Raw genomic sequence first — 18,732 nt, 5'->3', positions numbered from 1 at the left:
TTTGGTGTGAACGCAGCATTAGCACACAAATGTCAGGTATAGGCTAAACAGGCCCGTCAGCTAATGACTGAGACACTGAGACAGCATTAACATCAAAAAGTCCAAATCTGGATTTTTTATAATGGCTTAAATCTTGTATATATTAAATTCGTATGATTAATATGTTTGTTTGTATTTCTGACCAACAAGATTAAAATAGACAAGATAGATCAAAATACACCAAGTATCGTCTTTATTTTCTTTATTATTTAAGTACTGTTTTCTACATATGTTTATGTTACAGCACCTTACAGAAAACTGTCTGCATTAATGTGTCAGTTTGGCTGACTGTTTGTAAAAAACGGCGTCCTCCTTAAGTTAAAATGAGAATTAAATGTAGTTTTTTTTCAAGAAATTAAAATATTGATGCATTTCTAATGACAAATGCTAGTAGTGTAAGGCTATTTTAACATTTTAATACACACAAGTCTTCCTAGTCGGGGATCCCTTTAAATCTGTCCTTAAAAACATAAGGAGCAAAAACTTGACAATTAGGATAAGAATCCTTATGATTCACAAACCATATGACTTAAATGTTCTAGCTATTAAAAAAAAATGTTTTATTGATCATTTTTATAAAAGGATTTTAGTTTGTACTGTCTCACATTCATCTTTTCTGCAGGATCTACAAACAGATTTGCTTACATTTTAAAATGTTGTCATTTTTTTGGATTGGTTAACTCATATTTGTCATCGTTATGTCCAAACGTCAAACATGGCAAACACAGTCAACTGTGCTATTCAAAGATGGTTTAGTATTAAGCCGAAGACTCCACACACCTCTTTTCATAAAACAGAGTTTTGTCAGCCTGCTGTGTTGAACTCTTTGACTTCCACATAAAGTGATATTTGCACAAACTGAACACATTACAACACATTGATGACAGATACTTGCTGCCAGTCGTGTAGGTGACAACTTTATGACTAAACACATAAATATGCAAACCACACAGTTGAACCCAAGATAAATCATATCTTTATTTTTGTTTGTTTTTTACTTGTTCAACGATAAGGACAAGTTTATTCTTTACATAGATGGATGAGTGTATAATTTTTCATGTCAATTCTATTTGAAATGTCGACTGATATGCAAAGAGGGTTGGATAACGACTGAAGGCAATGACGTGTCATTTGAATGTTCACAGCTTTATCTTTCATGCGATTTTATGCCATAATCTAATGAGATTTACTAATCTTTCAGAAACTGGATGGATTTACTGTATTTAGATGCTTGTTGGGTGGTTAAGTGCAGCCATTTTACATAAGAACGACGACCAGGACACATCATCAATACTGCTGAATATTCCAGGTGATTCCAATGATTTTATTTCATTTCTCTGTTACTCTTGATGCAGTTGAGACTCACTTCAACATATATTGCAAACATTTCCATACATTTCCATATAAAAATAAAATTTTGCAATGTAATTTTTAAACACCCTGGAATCTATTTTGACCTCTAATTGACTGGTTTTTCTTTGTGGCTCAGGTTGTGAAAATGGAGTCTTTGTCAGCAGCAAACACACAATTCTCTCTCAATCTGTTCAAGAAGATCAGTGAGAAGAACACAAGAGAAGAACACACTTCTACTCTCCTCTCAGCATCTCTTCTGCTCTGGCTAACACATAAACTCAGATGTTACAGGTCAGACGTCACATTGAGAACAAGGCGAAATGGAAGGAAAGTGATGAAATTGTAGAAGTCTGTTTGTGTGTGTGTTCAGATTTTTATGACCTTCTGCATCGCTGTGAGAAACCTCACCACTCAGGGTGCGACTGACTGACGTTATGTCACACGCTGGATGTGTTATGATTCAGACAGCTGAGTATAGACATGTTGACTTGCTCTGTAAAATGGTCTTCAGACTTTTGCTACACCAAAAGGAACTTGTGATATAATACGTGTTAAAAAAGTTCATAATTATCTCAAAGAGAGATACAATTTTAATTTTGGAGTATTGTGGGAAAATTATAACGTATACATTTAATAACAAAAAGGTAAAAAACTGTTTTATGTTTACTTGAACTTTCTTCTTTTTTGGTTGAGAGTAAAGAAAAGGCGTGACATCATTAGTTCTTAAAGCTGTCATTATTTAAAGCTTGTTTAAAGGGATTGTTATTGTGTATTCCCAATAGACGTTTGAATTATTACAACAGTGAATTTGGATTGATTTCTTCATTCTCTCATCAGGTTCTTTCTCTTAACAAACTTATCAAACCTGGAGCTAGAAGCCCACCATCTGGATCACCGGTTCAGTAGGAGACCAAGATTTCTGTCCAGGTACTTACACAACATATTAACTTTCCAACTTTTATACCAAAACTGTGTTTGGTGTTTTATGGAATGGTCATCTTCAAAATTATTTGTCTGTCTGTTGTGGATTTTCATGGATCTCAATGTGATTTGATAATGTTAAAGTTTACAGAAGTCTTATCATCAACGGGAGGATCATCATTCCAGCTTCAATAAGCTCATGAGTGACTTGAACAAACCAGAAGACTACTGTATGTTGAGTCTTGCCAATCGTCTCTGGAGAGACATCCTACCAGTTAGACATGATACACTTGCAGACTTTTTGAAAGTTTCAGATGGAAACACATTATCTGATCATAACTGGGACAGACTTTCTGCAACAAGTCCAGACTGAAAATCTGAGCAAAAGTCTGTAGTGTATTTTAGCTTTTAAGTGATCCATAAATGTTTTGTTGAAGTCAACAAAGGTACAGAAGCAGCGGAGCAACTAGTGTTGTCATGATGAGAAGAAGTATACAATTCTTCAATGCTTGCAGTTGGGTCCAATCTCAAATGATAATTTTAGTTAACTTTATTATTACGTTTACTGAACCATGTCGTTGTTATAAACCCATTTGTGATAAAGGAAACACACTTTTTTTATCTTTAAAATGTATATATATATATTTTTTATTAGACATTTGTTAAAACCCTTTGCGTTTTAAGTTTGATTTAAGGAACGAAATCTATTTTGCACACAACCTCAGAGCGACACATTCGCGTGTTCACCGGCAGGTGGCGACAGAGCGCTTTTTAATCTCGCTGCGCGAATTTCTGTACGTGCAGGAACAAAATGTACAGAACACAATGTTCCCTTGAAACTGGACCCTCATGTCACTTTATACACATAGTCTTTGTCTGCATGTATATCTCTGTCCTCTACTTAAAGCCCTGCACTTCTGCTCTTACTGCAAATATTCCATTTACATTTATTCATTTAGCAGATACATTTATTCACTCAAAGCGACTTACAAATGAGAGAACATTTAACATTTTGTCAAAATTCTAGATCAAAAAGTGAAGCTATGCTTAAAGGTATACAAAGGGACGAAATATGAAGATGTACAAAAACCAACATGCAAAAGATATGCAGAATTGCAATCCAAAAAATTTTTTAAAACAAAGAAGGATGTATATAAAATCAAGTTTATGCAAATATATATGGGGAAATATATATGTGTGGCAGCTCTAACAGCAGATTAATAATTTTGTTTCTTTGTGGCCTGCTTCTGACTCTCAATGTTTTGAGAAGTTGAAGTTTATTTCCTTATTGTTTATTTGATATGTAAATACTATTATGTGAAACATAAACTGTTATGTTTTATGTGAAACATCAAAATGTTGACCCTTTTTCATACGCAGTTTTAGGATTGTAAAAGGATTTTTTTTGCTGTGACGTTTCTTTTATTCAATTGATGCCTTGTTCTATTCAAGCTTGCAGATCAGGAAAATTACTGAGATGTTTGTAGTTCTCTAGATCATTTGATTTTACTTCCTTGTCTTTTGCAATGCATTTTCTTTTTGTGCAGACAACTCAACAGCACATTTGCAAACTTCAAACCGGAACCAATCAAGAAATAATTCCATTCCATTCCATTCCATTTTCTACCGCATATCCGAACTACCTCGGGTCACGGGGAGCCTGCGCCTATCTCAGGAGTCATCGGGCATCAAGGCAGGATACACCCTGGATGGAGTGCCAACCCATCGCAGGGCACACACACTCACTCATTCACTCACTCACTCACACCCTACGGACAATTTTTCCAGAGATGCCAATCAACCTACCATGCATGTCTTTGGACCAGGAGAGGAAACCGGAGTACCCGGAGGAAACCCCCGAGGCACGGGGAGAACATGCAAACTCCCTGGAGGTGTGAGGCGAACGTGCTAACCACTAAGCCACCGTGCCCCCCCTAAAGAAATAATAGCATACATAAATTGTAAACAATTCAAATTGTTCCAGGGTCTATTCTTCAACTGGCTCAGGTCAAGTTCTTCAAATCTAATGATCAGACTGTTGCCACGAGTGCTGCATTTATAGAATCACAGCTGAGCCCTTGAACACTTCAACAAGTCACTGGAAAACTGTCAGATTTTTTTAAGTCTGCTAACTAAAACACAAGTTTTGCAAAAACTGTAAAATTCATTTCACATGCACATCTGTGTTATCAGTTTATAATGGCTGTGTGTGTTCTGTAAGTCATTCTGTGTGTATGTGAGTGATATATGAGCTGCTGTGCATCCTGCTGTGATGGTGCGGTGTAGAGTTTATGCTGTTGATACTGGTATGTACGTATATATACACATGTGTGCACGATGCTGTTGGCAGCACAGGGTGTCCTCTCTGTAAATAGATCTTTTAAAACAATATGAGCCTAGAAGAATCCAAACGCTGCGTAATTCCCTGACGTCTGATACATTTCTCATTTTTTGTTTATTACGTGTAGAACATTCATGTCATAAACCAGAAGACGCCGATAAGCAAAAGATCTTGACAGCTTTTCTGTCACAGTATCCACACGGTAGTCATCGCCATATGTGTTTAACATGGTTCATCTCGTGTTCTTGGAGCTCAGTTGGTAGAGCATTGTGTTCACAAAATCCATGGGTTTGATTCCCAGGGTATGATTAAAATGTATAGATTTAATGCACCACATGCATAAATGCAAATGACAGGAAAGTGAAGAAGGAAATTCATACAGGTTTGAAATGACATGAGGGTGAGTTAAAACTTTTTTTTGATCACATTTCTATGAATGAAAGCAAAAATCCTCTAAAGGCCATAGGTATAGGAAAAGTTTTCCTAATAACTACATTTTCTCTTAGAAAAACCAAGCCACTAATAGTTTATTGCTTGTTTTAAAAAACAATTCGATAATTTTGTGATTGTCAGCGCTGATTCAGGCCAAGACAAGATTTCTGCATCATTTGGGAGATGCTTTTACCCAAAGCAACTTAAATTGCATTGTATTATACATTTGTTTAAGACTATGTGCAATCCCCTGGGATCAAACCCATGACCTTGGCATTGTTATAGTGTCACGCTCTAACCACTGAGCCACAGGAAAGCTAAGCAGAAATTCTATAGGTGTAGATAAGGGTATGTAAAGGTGTTATGTAAAAGACATGTGGGTGAATATAGATGAGAGCAAAACGAGCTGCTACATGACATACATCAGCACACAGTACATGCTTGGATATACAGTCTATTGTGAGTTTGACCTTTGACCTCAGTCACCTTCACCTCCCCCAAAACTGAACTGGTGTCCAGGACTTACTTACCGCGGTAATACCACAAGATGGGTTCTGGAAGAAAGAGGTGCACTGAATCCAGTATTCCAAACCCGCTGCATGAATCTCAACAGTAAATCTGCTGGGCTGCTCATGTGACACAAAGAGATATTCTCACCCAGAGCCAAGATGAACCTCAGCCAGTAACTTTACATCCCAACACCCTGTCAATGACAATGACATCACACTTGTTTACCATCTCAATGTCATAAACACTGTTATTCAAGCTACATCGCCCAATAAAGAAAAATCAGGAGATAATATTTCTCCAAGACAGTGAGATTAAACAGAGAGAACTTGGAGGCTCATATGCGTCTCAGATACATTTGTCACATTCCTGACTCTCAGGAGAAGAATCTATGTCATTAGAGTTTGAGTTTTGTTGTCAACAATGTGTCAAACTGAGCTCAGATTTCAAAAGTCAATATTATTGAAGATCTCAATATCAACTCAAACATTTCTTATTGAATTTACTCTGTTTTAAATCAGATCTGAGAGTAAGTTGAGTCTCAGCGTAAGAGACCTTCGTCACTGTGACACGTCATACCCTTGATCTATACAAGAGCATTTCTCAAATGTCTCACCACACTGCCAGTCTGCCACCAGCGCTTCTCATGGTGGATTTTTCTCTGGAGTTGTCTTGTTTATGACGGGTGCCCTTTAAATTTGGCCAAAAGTTCTCTTGGGAAGGCAGCGAATTGTGTTGTTTGCCCATGCTGATTTTTATCCTCTAGCTAAACAGATATCCCAGCAAAGAAAAACGTTTCCAAACTTTTCTTTTTTTAATGTTTTAAATGTTCAACTACATTTCCAGTTGTTTTGGCAGCGTAAAGGTCACAGGTTTGATTCCCAGAGAACACACATACCGTTGAAAATGAAAACCCTGATGTACTGAAAGTGAATTAAAGACACTGTTATGTCTTTCCCTCAAATTTTGAAACACAGTTTATGTCATTGGTTTTGATCTCAGAAAGCGTTTTGTTTGTGGTCTTGTTAAGGAATGTTAAGTCAGCATTTTTCTCTCCTGTTTGTGTTTGTATTCCCACCACCCTCCTCTCTCTGCTTCTCATGATAACTGGTTCAGACTGGCTTCAGATCAGTCACTCTTCAGGTTTCTCTGCATGTTTCAACTCACTTCTCAATCAAATGCCTCCAGCGCATTATGTGCTGGCAACCCCATGTTTATGAGGACATTCCACAGACTTCCATTGATTTTATATCAGGCTTATGATATATTCTATCCCCTAACCCGACAACAACACCTAAACCTAATAATCACACATAACTTTCTGCATTTTTTTTAGTGGTGGGCCGTTAACGGCGTTAACGGCGTTAACGGAGTGAGACTCTTATCGCGCGATAAAAAAAATGTCGCCGTTAATCTATTCTCAAAGTTGTGTTGGGAGCTGGGTCTATACTACGCAAGCTATGATGACTTTCACCTTGATATTTTAGCGCGGATGTATACCAGCTTAACTGCACTGTACGGGGCGAGAACGAGATTTTTTAACTCACGTGATTCGCGTCATTCGCGGAAGCAGAAGTCGCCTCATCATCTCATAACCAGGGCTTCATTCGCGGAAGCAGAAGCCGCCTCATCATCTCATAACCAGGGCTTCATTCGCGCAGCAAGTAGGTCTATTGGCTCTTTGCATTAACACATAAATCACTCGCGCTTGACGCGCCATTCGCGTTTGGTCTGAACACAACATAACGTTACTGTGAAATTACCGCATCAAACGTGACGTGCTAACATGGATGCAGCTATGAAGCCGCCGGGTTTGCTTCAGGGAATATTCATTTTTAAGAAGCTTCCCAATGGAAACATCGACAAGACTAAGGTTGTTTGCACCTTGTGCAATGAGGAATTGGTTTAAAAAAAAAACTTTCTCTTAACAGGTAGTGGTCTAGCTTTAGTTGAAACCAGAACTTTGTATTGAGATCTAATGTATTATGGCTCCTGTATGACATATCGCTTGTTGCTCCCTCACTCTTTGTAAGTCGCTTTGGATAAAAGCGTCTGCTAAATGACTAAATGTAAATGTACTGTAGGAGCTCTTCCAGTCTCAAGTACCACCTAAACACAAAGTTCATCTTATTGAACATAATTTAATTTTCATCACAAATTATCATAGTAGAACAGCTTTCTAAAGCAGTTTGTGATGCATTTGGAAACAGGAGATGAGCCTCTGGTCTTATGCGCCACCTGGCTTGAGAAACCCGTTCTCAAAGACTAACTTTTAGTCATTATTTGGGTAGCACACATATTCTGAATGCCTTCGGCAGAATCCAAATGAGCCATTTTAATCTAGATTAATCTAGATTAAATCCAAGATTAATCTAGATTAATCTAGATTAAAAAAATTAATCTATGCCAACCACTAATTTTTTTTCACTAAATATCATTCTGTATGATTTACGTATAAGCTGTTTTCCAGCATGGGGACAAAAAATGTCCCCACAAGGTCAAAATCTACAGGTATTGCTATCTTTGCACATTGATGAATACCAGTACACAAAAACACACGTTTATTCTTCTAGGATGTGTGATGTTCACAGCGCTTTGTGCACATCTACATAAGAACAGAATAAATGAAATAAAATAAATAAACACAGTTTGAGACTCGGTCTGAAACAGAAATGTCCTGCAGTGTTTCACTGGGGTTTTAATACTTAAGACAGGTTGAAGAGACCCCGATGGTACATGACACGACAGAAAACTCTAAATATGAATTTATATTTCCTGTTTTAAATACAATTCAAATGTTTGATACATTATTGGTAAATAGGGAATACTTCTCAGCCTGTGTGCAATTTTAACATAGTTGTATGAATGATTGTTTATTTATCAGTGGTCGATGGTTTTGTGATATTTGATATTTTTGAGACGTCGCTTTAACAAGAGCCGCTGCAGTAACGTGAAAATCTCTATCTGTTGTATACAGCTGTTCTCTCAATGTTAAAGTATACGTATATTTATTTATCTAATGTGTTAAATATTCTTTCCACATTTTTTGTCTGTAATATAAATTGGTTTATTTTTTCTACAAGTCAACTCAAACTCAAAACAGAAAAGTGTTTTGTGTTCACTATTACTGCTGACTAACTTTAGAAACATGAAAAAAACATGTTCTTTAGTTTGAAAACAGCCGGTAACTAAAAAAGTGTTTCAACTATTAATTTGAGTGTTTATTCGTGTGAGTTTCTGTGGGGATGTGGTACTTGGAACAACTCATTTTATTAAAAGTGATGATCTGAAATGTTTGAGAACCACTGGAGTAAATGATGACAGAAATTTCATTTTTGGTTCACTATGCCTTTAAATATATGTGCTGTCATATATGTACATTCAACGGAAAAATCAGTCATGAATTAGTATAAAGATGATAACATACAATCCAGGACAGCTTAGTGCATCTTATGTAACTGTCACGTGACCTCAGACACACACGCGCCACATTTATCTGCTGTCACTGTGATGAAGCAAGCGCACATATAATCTTCATCCCGTTCCATTTCAGATCAACATCTGTGACACGTGTTGACCGAAAGTAGAAGTGACACCTCCTGCATGAAGCGCGTGGCATTGAACAAAATACATTTGGCCGTCGTCTAGTTCCAATTGCTGTTTTGGCTCAGTCGGTGCATGCCGGGCCTATATGTTTCACCTGATCTCAGATGTCTTCCAGAATGTGGCGTCCAAAAAAGCATCTATCGGTCACATGTCAGTCAATGAGTTAAATTGATCGGGGGGTGTTGTCTACACATGTCGCAGCATAATAATTTAATATCAGTTCTTGTGAGGCTGCCAGGAAAAAATCTTTGAAGAAAACACGGCTACATAACAATTGTATTTTCAAGTTCATTGAAAGAGGTTGTTTTGTGTTTCCTTTCAACATTGTTCTTAGGACTTCAAAATGTGTTTTGTCTTTTTACTTAATTTTAGAAGAAAAATCTGAGACTAAGTTGATACTTAATAAAACAACGGAGAACTTCCTCAAGTCTTCTGAGCTGTGAAAGAGAAATCTCTGAGTGATAAAGTGTCCTCTTGGCAGTGATACATCCTCTTAAATATCCCTCATAAGCTTCAGTTGTGTAACAGTCATAAATCCGGATGTGTGACGTGCTCTTCAGTTGGCAGGTTGCTTTATGGGGACATTCTCAATTTTGCTTTGGATGACCATCTCTGTACAACTTTATTATTTATAGGATGTTCAAAAGGACTTACAAAGCGAAGATGTCTTTAATGTGGCATAAAGGAAGACGGGTTGGGTCTCTAATGCGTCGTTTTTGTTTTGAACAAATCTTAAACAGCCTCATATCTGATAAGTGATAGATCCACTTCATTTGTTTACTCTTCAACCATAGAGTAACAAACCAGACCTGAATGAAATACTTCAAGTGCTGTCGACTTTAAAGTGAAAACCTCATCATAAATCACTGTTCAAACATGAAACACATGAGTTAAGAGAGGACTCAAGCCACGAGCGTGTTATAAATATGTCAATGTCTCGAGACACCTGTGTTCTGTTTTATTGTGTTGTGTTGTACTCTGACTAGTTGTTTAATAACCTAAAACAATGCATGTTTGCTCCATATGAATAATCATGCATAAACCGAATCCCTACCAAAGTCTTTATTCACAAACTGATTTATTTTTTGCACTTAGTCGGTATCAAAAATCTATACTTATGAGCAAAACCTTAACACTTGTGAAAAATCTCTATATATGTTCACATGTTTTGTGTTGTGTTATACATCATGTTCTGTTTGTCTGTGATTTACAAACGCATAACCGTGCCAAGACAGTTGTGGTTTATATTTGCATAAAACATCAACGTTTCTTTTTAATTGCATCTGTTTGAAATGCACTCGACGTGTTTTTAAAAGATAACCGAACAGATAGGGATGATCTTTGAGTGAGATTAAAGTAAGATCCAGGGGACGGATTCACAAAACATTATTAAGAAAAAGATTTGTCTTAACTGCTATATTTTTCTTAAACTGTCATTTAGGAAAAAAGTTAGGAATATTTCCACTCACGAAAAAAAATCTTAAGGCAGATCTTACATTTTTTTCTTAAGCATGCGTCCTTTTATTCTTATGAAAAAATGAAGATGTTCTTGAAAAAATATTTGAGAACTTCTTATGAAGGAACATTCATATGAGCTTCCTATCATTTATCTGAAGAACAATCTTATATTTCGTCTTGAGAACAGTTTCGAGAATCTGCCCACAGATTTGATAGATTTTTAAAGGATTATGTTGTGATCTTAGTTCTCTGGTTTCTTGAGTCATCATTTCAGTTTCTCTATTTTGCAACATGGGTCCGAAAGTAATTCATAATCTTTCCAAAACAAATAATGGCTGTTCATGTTGGCAGGAATGTTTCTCTGTGTGTCTGATGGCTGAATACCAGACTGGCTCTGTGCATGAAGTATAGCAACGACTGCTTAAAAAAACATGGAGCAGGGAACTAAAGTAAACTAAACGAAAACAATTATAAAATAATAATAATAAAATTAAAAAGTAATATAAAATAAAATAAAAAAATAATATAATATAATATAAATAACATAGAATAACATAAAATAATATTAATAAAATAAAAAAATAAAATATACAATAAATAAAATAATAAATAAAATGTCATGTATTTGGGTCGAATCAAAACAATAAGGTCATGAAGGTCATATGAATGTAAGATTATAGACTCCAAATCTTTTGCTGTTGATGGTTATATCATTGCTGTCCTGATTTTTGGGTCACGGCCCACCAGTAGAGCAACTGAGAAGTAGGACACACAGTTTCTCACACAGTGTGTGAGGTGAAGGAAAAAAAACACGTGATTTAAATGAATTTAAAGATGCATGAGAAACAACATCAAGTCAACACATTTACAAACATAATCACTCTGTTTCTCAGACAAGGCATAAGATCAGTCCCAGACTAAAATGAATGTTTCAGCTGTCTTAACTGAAAAGAACTTGCCCTGACATACCTTAAAATATGTCACTACCATTGTTTTGTCTCAAGATGCACACCAGTAACATTTATTTCTAAGGCATTTACAGAAAAGTGACTTAAATATCCTAATTTAACTAAGGCATAGTCCTGGCTTAAGCTTAGCCTTGTCTGTGAAACCAGGCAATAGTTGATGCTTTTATACAAACTGGAGCAGAGAAGGGCCTCTGACAAATTAAATAAAAATCTAAACAATGACCATAAAATCCACAATTAAAAGTTTATGAAAAGAAATGAATAACATTTATTATAGTCAACAAGAGCTGCCAGATAAACAGTCTCTGTTGAAAGAGAAAGATAGTTCATGAAATTACACGGATGACAGATCAGTGAAGAACACAGTGGCCTACTTCCACCGCAGAGCTTACAGAACAGATTGGATGTGAGGACGGATGTTGAACAGACACAGAGAGTTTTTGTCATGATTTAGACAGAACGTCAGACTCCAGCCACAATACTGACGTCCACACAGCTGCTGTTTGACTGGACACATCAATGACCTCTGTACATTACATGTCTACAATACGTATGTGTTTATGATCATTGATTAGAATTCTAGTGGTTGTTTAGTTTGTGTTCCTCTTTCCCAGGGGTTGTCAAACTGGGGGCCCCAAGAAGGTTCCAGGGGGCCACAGACTTTGTGGCATTTTATGAAACATAATGTATCAAGAATTGTATGCAATCAAACATCAGAAAAAGAAGCCTACCAACCCAAATAATTCATGTTACAGCACGCTCTAACATCATATGTTTTTGATTGAATAAAAATTCTAAGTTTAAGATTCTAAGTCTTTATTTGGGGGGCCACAAGCACAGTGCACTAAGGGGGCCCTACAACGAGAAAGTATGAGAACCACTGCTCTATTCAATGTAATCTTTTCCTTTATGTATTTTGAGGATTAGGGCGTGGTGTCACGTCTGTCTGATTGGATCAGCGTATAGATGACAAGGAAATTGATGCATGGCCTCTGATATCAAATGAAACACATGAAATGCTTTTTCTTGCTTATAAAAGATGAGAAAAAAAAGATTCTTGCCTATTTTTGACTTTCCTACAATGTAAAACTTTGCTCTAGTTTTTGAATCAGGTTTGCCAGTAACTTACTGTAGATTTAATCACTAGAATTCCTTTGATTTGACTTTTGAGATCCAAATGAGCAAAAAGAGACCGGCAATAGCACAGCAACACTGTAAAAAATGTTTAAATACTAATTTAAAATATAAAATATCATATTTAAAACTTCTTAAATTACGATACATTAACACAACAAGAAATCTTGTTTTAAGGAAGAAAATATATAGTTTATGCTTAAAACTAAATTATACATTAAATCTAGAGTAAGCTACTGGCAAACCTGCTGCGAAATTACAGCAAAGTTTAACAGTGTAAAAAAAGTGTTACTGCTCAGAGAATTTACCGTTGAGAGCCACAAAATCCATTGGAAGCCTCAGTTAAGTTTTATGGATCAACTCAGTTGTGTCTTCTAAGAGAGATAAAAAATGGGAACGTCGTTGTGAGACAGTTAATGTTGACGATAAGATCATATGAATGTAAGATTATAGACTCCAAATCTTTTGCTGTTGATGGTTATATCATTGGTGTCCCATTTTTGGGTCACAGCCCAACAGTAGAGTAACTGAGATGTAGGACACACAGTTTCTCACACAGTGTGTGAGGTAAAGGAAACTTAACACGTGATTTAAACAAATTTAAAAATTCACAAGAAACAATATAATTCAGAGTGAAATCTTGACAGCATCAGTCTCACGGTGTTCAAATATCTCAAAAGTTTCATCATATTTTAAATAAAATTAAAGCCACTGCTCACGTATATAATTGTCTTGTTTTTGTATTCGTCTCCTCATTGTATAAACAGGCTTTTTGTGTGTGTTTTTAAAGCACAAGCACCCACGTGTATAGCCCTGCCGCCAACGTGATCCCCATCCTTTTGTTTCAGCAGCTCAAAACAGCAACGACATCATGACGCATCACCGGACGGCCAATAGGGCGGCGGCGTTTGGGTTTGTGTCCTGAGCTTGCATGTCAAAGTGCCCCAGTGGTATTTTTGGGCACATTTGCCTAGTGATCAGAGATGAGGGGGAGGAGCCAAAGGTGGTGGGCGGAACAACATGTGTCACGCAATATGGCCTCAGCCTGTCAAAGGACATCACATCTGCCCTGAGCATCCATGCAAACACGGACGGAAAGCAATGTGTTTGAAATGATGTTTTAAGCCTAAATTACTTAGCCGGACTAGTCTGCAACACGTTTGAATGTTGAGGTGTAGGTTTGGTTAAAAGGAATATTTTACCCGGAAATTTATATTTATACATCATTTACTCATGTCATTCCAAACCTGTGCGAGTTTCTCTCTTCTGCAGAACACAAAAGATTTTTTGAAGAACATTGATAACCAAACGACACTGAACCTCATTGACTGCCATTGTATGAACACAAAACCACCGAAACATTTCTCAAAATATCTTGTGTTCCACTGAAGAAAGAGTCATGCACATTTATTACCACATGAGAGAGAGTTTTATTTTTGGATGAACTATCCTTCTGAGAAAATCAGACACCAAACTGAACATCAGCAGCAGGCTGGTAGAAAAATATCGTGTGCTGACAGAGGAAGCGGTTGCTCGAGGCTACGACCACTTCCTGTTCCACCGCATGCTCCTGTGGACACAAAATTCTTTAATAAACCATCAGAGCAAAACTCAGTCGAGGTGAGGTGGACAATTTCAGAGATATACATTCAAAACAGATTTCATAACCACATTCTTTTAAACATGTGTTCTTTATTCAACCCTCTTTCGCAGTTATTACTCTCAAACATCAGTGAGATTTAAGAGAAAATGGAAACGTCTGCGTCTCAGATATTTCTCTTGAGGTGGAGTCAAAAATCTCACAAATGTGTCGGTCATAAATGTTTGAGAAGATGTCAACAAAAGTCAATATTATTGAAGATCTCAAACACTTCATACATTTGTTTTACACAGATATACCCTTCATGCGTTTCAACAATAATTTTCAAAAACAAAATTTTATGAGAAATATCAGAAGACAGCTATGAAACAACTTATGAGCAATAAAGTATTTTTTTTCTCTGAGAAAAGACTTGCAGGCCATAACGTTGATGTTGTTCAGAAAGTTCACAGCTTTATTTGTTCATAGATTCACAAAAACATAACAAACATTCATCATAAATCACAGTATTATATTTAAAAACTGTTAGAAATAATGTCACGGATTGCACAAATACACAAAGTGAACGTTAAATGTCTGACAGGAACTACTGGATAATCCACTGATCAAGACCATTAAACATGATATGAAATCTTGTGTTTAGTTAAAATGAAAAGTCCCTTTACGAGAGATCCCAAAGTGGTGACGGTGTAGTATTGTAATCTGTCTTGATAACACCTCGTCCATCACAGAGACGACAAGTGTGTTGATGCCTTTGTGTCCTCGGGTCGGTGTGAGTTTTCGGTGATAAATCGAAAATAATCTCTCATTCTGCTGTCACTAGTTGACCGGTACATCTGAAATGCAGAGGTCGCTCACTTTGAAGGCTTTATGGCTCACAGTAGCAGCAGTATTCTCCATGATGGAGGAGATAAACTTATTTTCTAGAAATCTCGGGCAGTATTGATCGACTCTCTGATGCATGTACAAAGTCAACTTTCAAGATATAAAGACCAAGAAACCCAAATAAAGCAGATTTCAACCTGCTGAGAGCGAAACTAAAGTGACAGAACCCTAGCAGACCAGGATTGGTGGTTAGTGAATGCTCAGAAATCAGTTTCTGATAGATACAGAGAGGGAGTATTGTGAAAGACTGGACGTGGTGATCCCGCTCCACCTTCACCTACAGATTGGCTTCTTTCTTTCCTCTCCAGAAGCAAACGAACGAGGAGCGTTTTCATGGCGCGGGCTTGTGCCCAACCTTCTCCGTCATCTGTTTGGCACTGTAGTAGGAAAGGCTGAGACCCATGATGGCCAGCATCATGGCAATTTGGTTGGTGGAGCGGTCACGTGTTGGGGCCTGCACCTCACCAGCTACCTGTCTCTGTAGAGAGAACATCAAAACAAGGTCAGAAACGGTTTTTTAAGGAGTATAATCAAATCGCCTACAGCCAAGAAAAAAAAAAAAAAATCCCATTTCTAGATGCATTGTGCTCATTTCAGTCCAGTGGCTGTTGAATTTCAACTAAATCAAACCTCAGAAGTTACAAAGTCATCCAACAGCAATGTGAAAGACTGACAGCATGACAAGACATGAAAACTGATAGAAAAATCCAGGTTATCAAATAAAATAAAAACCCTATTGAACTGTTCCTAAATGCATGTAAATATGACTGTTGTATTGCTTAAAAGTGAATATTAATTTGTTTTCTTTGCAGTATTACATGAACATGAATAGAAATAGAAACGATATTTTTTATTCAAGACTGGACTGTGCTCAAATCAGCTGGTCTGAAATTGAAAAGTCAGAGTAGTGATTTTCTGAGTAAATCAACTCAAGAGTTCAGATTTAAACTCTGTGTTTGTTGACCTTTCTTATTGAAACGGGCCCCAGGAGTGGAGAAATACTCTGCATGTAATCGTAAGCAGACAATGGTGTTCAGAGGCAAATGGCAAAAGAATTACAAGGCTCCAGGAGGTCTGTTAAACAGCATGGGGTCATTCCATTCAGATCGAGTAAAACATCCAGTTAAACTGCTGGAAAATGTTCATGACAGGGCTGCGATTTTAACAAGATTTATTAAAGCGAGCAGGTCAAGACGGCGATAAACCTACTTAAGATTAGAAAGATTCTCTAGTCTAAACTCTTTAGAGCAAGTTTAATATTAACAACAAAGTTACTTTAAAATAAGAGTTTGGGACATGTTATAGTTTCAATGTAACTAAACTGCGACCAGTGTTTGATTCTTGCATCATCTCAGCATCTATAAAACTCGCGTGCCAAGCAACGTGACATTGCAAACTGCGGCATTGTCACGTTACACTTGTACGTGTTGAAAGAAGTAGCTTGTTATTAGAAAAACTTAGAAGAGCAACTGCACTAATACTAATAAATGCTTTTTGGTTTGTAGAACAGGGTTATTAACAGATTCTCCAAACTTGAACATATGCTTAAATTGATCATTTTGACGGACACAAAATATCTTGCTATTGTCCCCTGTGGGTTTCATGTCATTTTTATATTCCAAGTGTTGAGAAATCTATTCAGCGCATGAGATGAATCGACCTGGTATTTCCCCGTGTACACACGCTCATTGTTCATATCATTTGGCTTCAGTCACTTTTAGCTGACAGGAATTCAGGGGACCGCTGGGGTCCGGCCGGAGCGGATGTACACTTCCCAAACTAACCACCGTATTACTTCAAGCATTATGTAAGGGACCCATAAAACAAAAAATTAATCCACAAATTTACAGACGGAACCAGATTTGAAGAAATATGTATATACCTGCAAAAGACGGAAGTATCCAGGAGTCAGTCTGCCAAGTCTGATGATCATCGCTGTCGTCTTTGAACACCAAACAACTAAACAGAATCTCCTGATGGATGCGAGACCTGCAGATAATAAAAGCCAAGTGTAAATATAAATATATTAAAGCATGGATTTTAAAGCAGATTTTACAAACAAGCAAACAGATTTCAATCCAAACTGAATGTTCAATAATGAAAGCATCAATGCGTGAGAACTGAAAATGCAAAGCTGCGCTTAAGAATAATGTTCATTTATTCAAAGAAACCAGAGTGAATCCAGAGACTGCATGAGGTTGGGCAGTACACGTCTAGCTGCAGGCAACAATCCCAAACAAATATCCAGATGAGTCCGGTTACATCTTCATAAAGAGATCCGTGAACTAATCTGCGGTCTGAAAATACATTATGTATTGGTTTGATTCACAGACAAAGTAGACAAGACCCCGACAAACTCTACATAACAAAACCTGAGAAAGATCCATCTAGATGTACAATATCTTTTACAGCAAAACAAAGGAAGGACTCGAGCAGAAGTGGACGGAATGGACAGGGGTCAAAACTGAAGGAGGCGAGAACGATAGACACATGTCTGCATCTACCAACCTGACTGTCCAGAATCCACAAAATCTGCTGATGTTCCTACAAAAGGCAAACCATGCGGTTGTAGCAGTTGAAGTTGGATTTAAACTGTTGGAAGAACATCATCTGCAGCCTGCGCATGAAAACACTAGAGGAAGTTTCGCTGGAGCTCCGCCCCATTATACAACCTGTCATCTTGCAACCAGATTGGTGGATTCTCTTTCTCTCTCGCTTTACCATGCACAGCTGTCAGAACTCATCACGCTCGCACATGTGCACGCCTGCTTAACCAACACTGATGAAACTTGTCAGACACTATTTTCTCACCAGCTTAAACGAAACAAGAGATCAAGAGAGCGATAAATGAAAAGCTTTATTTGTTGGGTGACATCGGTCGTTGATACTTCAACACCAGGGCAGCATGTGACCGCATTCACCTATCAGTACAATTCTAAATTTCCGACCACATGGCCATGCATGGTGTGTTTTTGTTATGAAAGGCCATTTCGCTTCACTGGTCTGAAATTACAGAACGCATCAGGGCAGATTTTGGCAGAAGTGTGTTGTCACCATTAAGGTCGTCTCTATGAACAGAAATCTGTGCTTCCTAACAAGGGAACCGTTGGAGTCATCTTACAGTTCTGTTAGACTAGAAGTAACAATGAATGTACAGAGAAGATCAATTGCACTAAAGTGATTTCTGTTCCTTTAAAACTATGAAAAATGAGCATAAGGCCTTGTTTTGTCAAGCACATGAAAATAACCAGAATGAAAAAGAAGCCAACACCAAACCATAAGACACTTGAAGATGTTGAACAACCAAAAAGGAATCAATGTTGACCGATGATTAGGTTACTTTATTTTTATTAGCTGATCAATTCCTCAAATTTTAGATTCTACCCTCAGTGTCTGCAATTTATTGGAGATGCAAGTTTGTTAGATTAGTATGAGGAGACCCTCAGGCAGGTTGTGCTGACACTCGCCATAAACACACTATTATTCAC

The 18,732-nt window shown here is 37.2% G+C and overlaps 1 long non-coding RNA gene across 1 annotated transcript; it reads right to left on the bottom strand.

Moving 5' to 3' along the window:
• Positions 1 to 14,790: 14,790 nt before the first annotated feature.
• On the bottom strand, positions 14,791 to 17,894 carry LOC130433044 (uncharacterized). The gene is made up of 3 exons (XR_008908528.1): positions 17,753 to 17,894; positions 17,127 to 17,233; positions 14,791 to 15,722 (listed from the first exon to the last, which is right to left on the bottom strand). It is a non-coding gene; the product is annotated as an uncharacterized LOC130433044 (long non-coding RNA).
• Between the last annotated feature and the right edge of the window lie 838 nt (positions 17,895 to 18,732).

The sequence above is a fragment of the Triplophysa dalaica genome, chromosome 12 (assembly GCF_015846415.1).
Source record: "Triplophysa dalaica isolate WHDGS20190420 chromosome 12, ASM1584641v1, whole genome shotgun sequence".
NCBI lineage: Eukaryota > Metazoa > Chordata > Actinopteri > Cypriniformes > Nemacheilidae > Triplophysa > Triplophysa dalaica.
The sequence above is the reverse complement of the archived record's forward strand: the minus strand, read 5'-3'. Positions and strand labels throughout refer to the sequence as shown.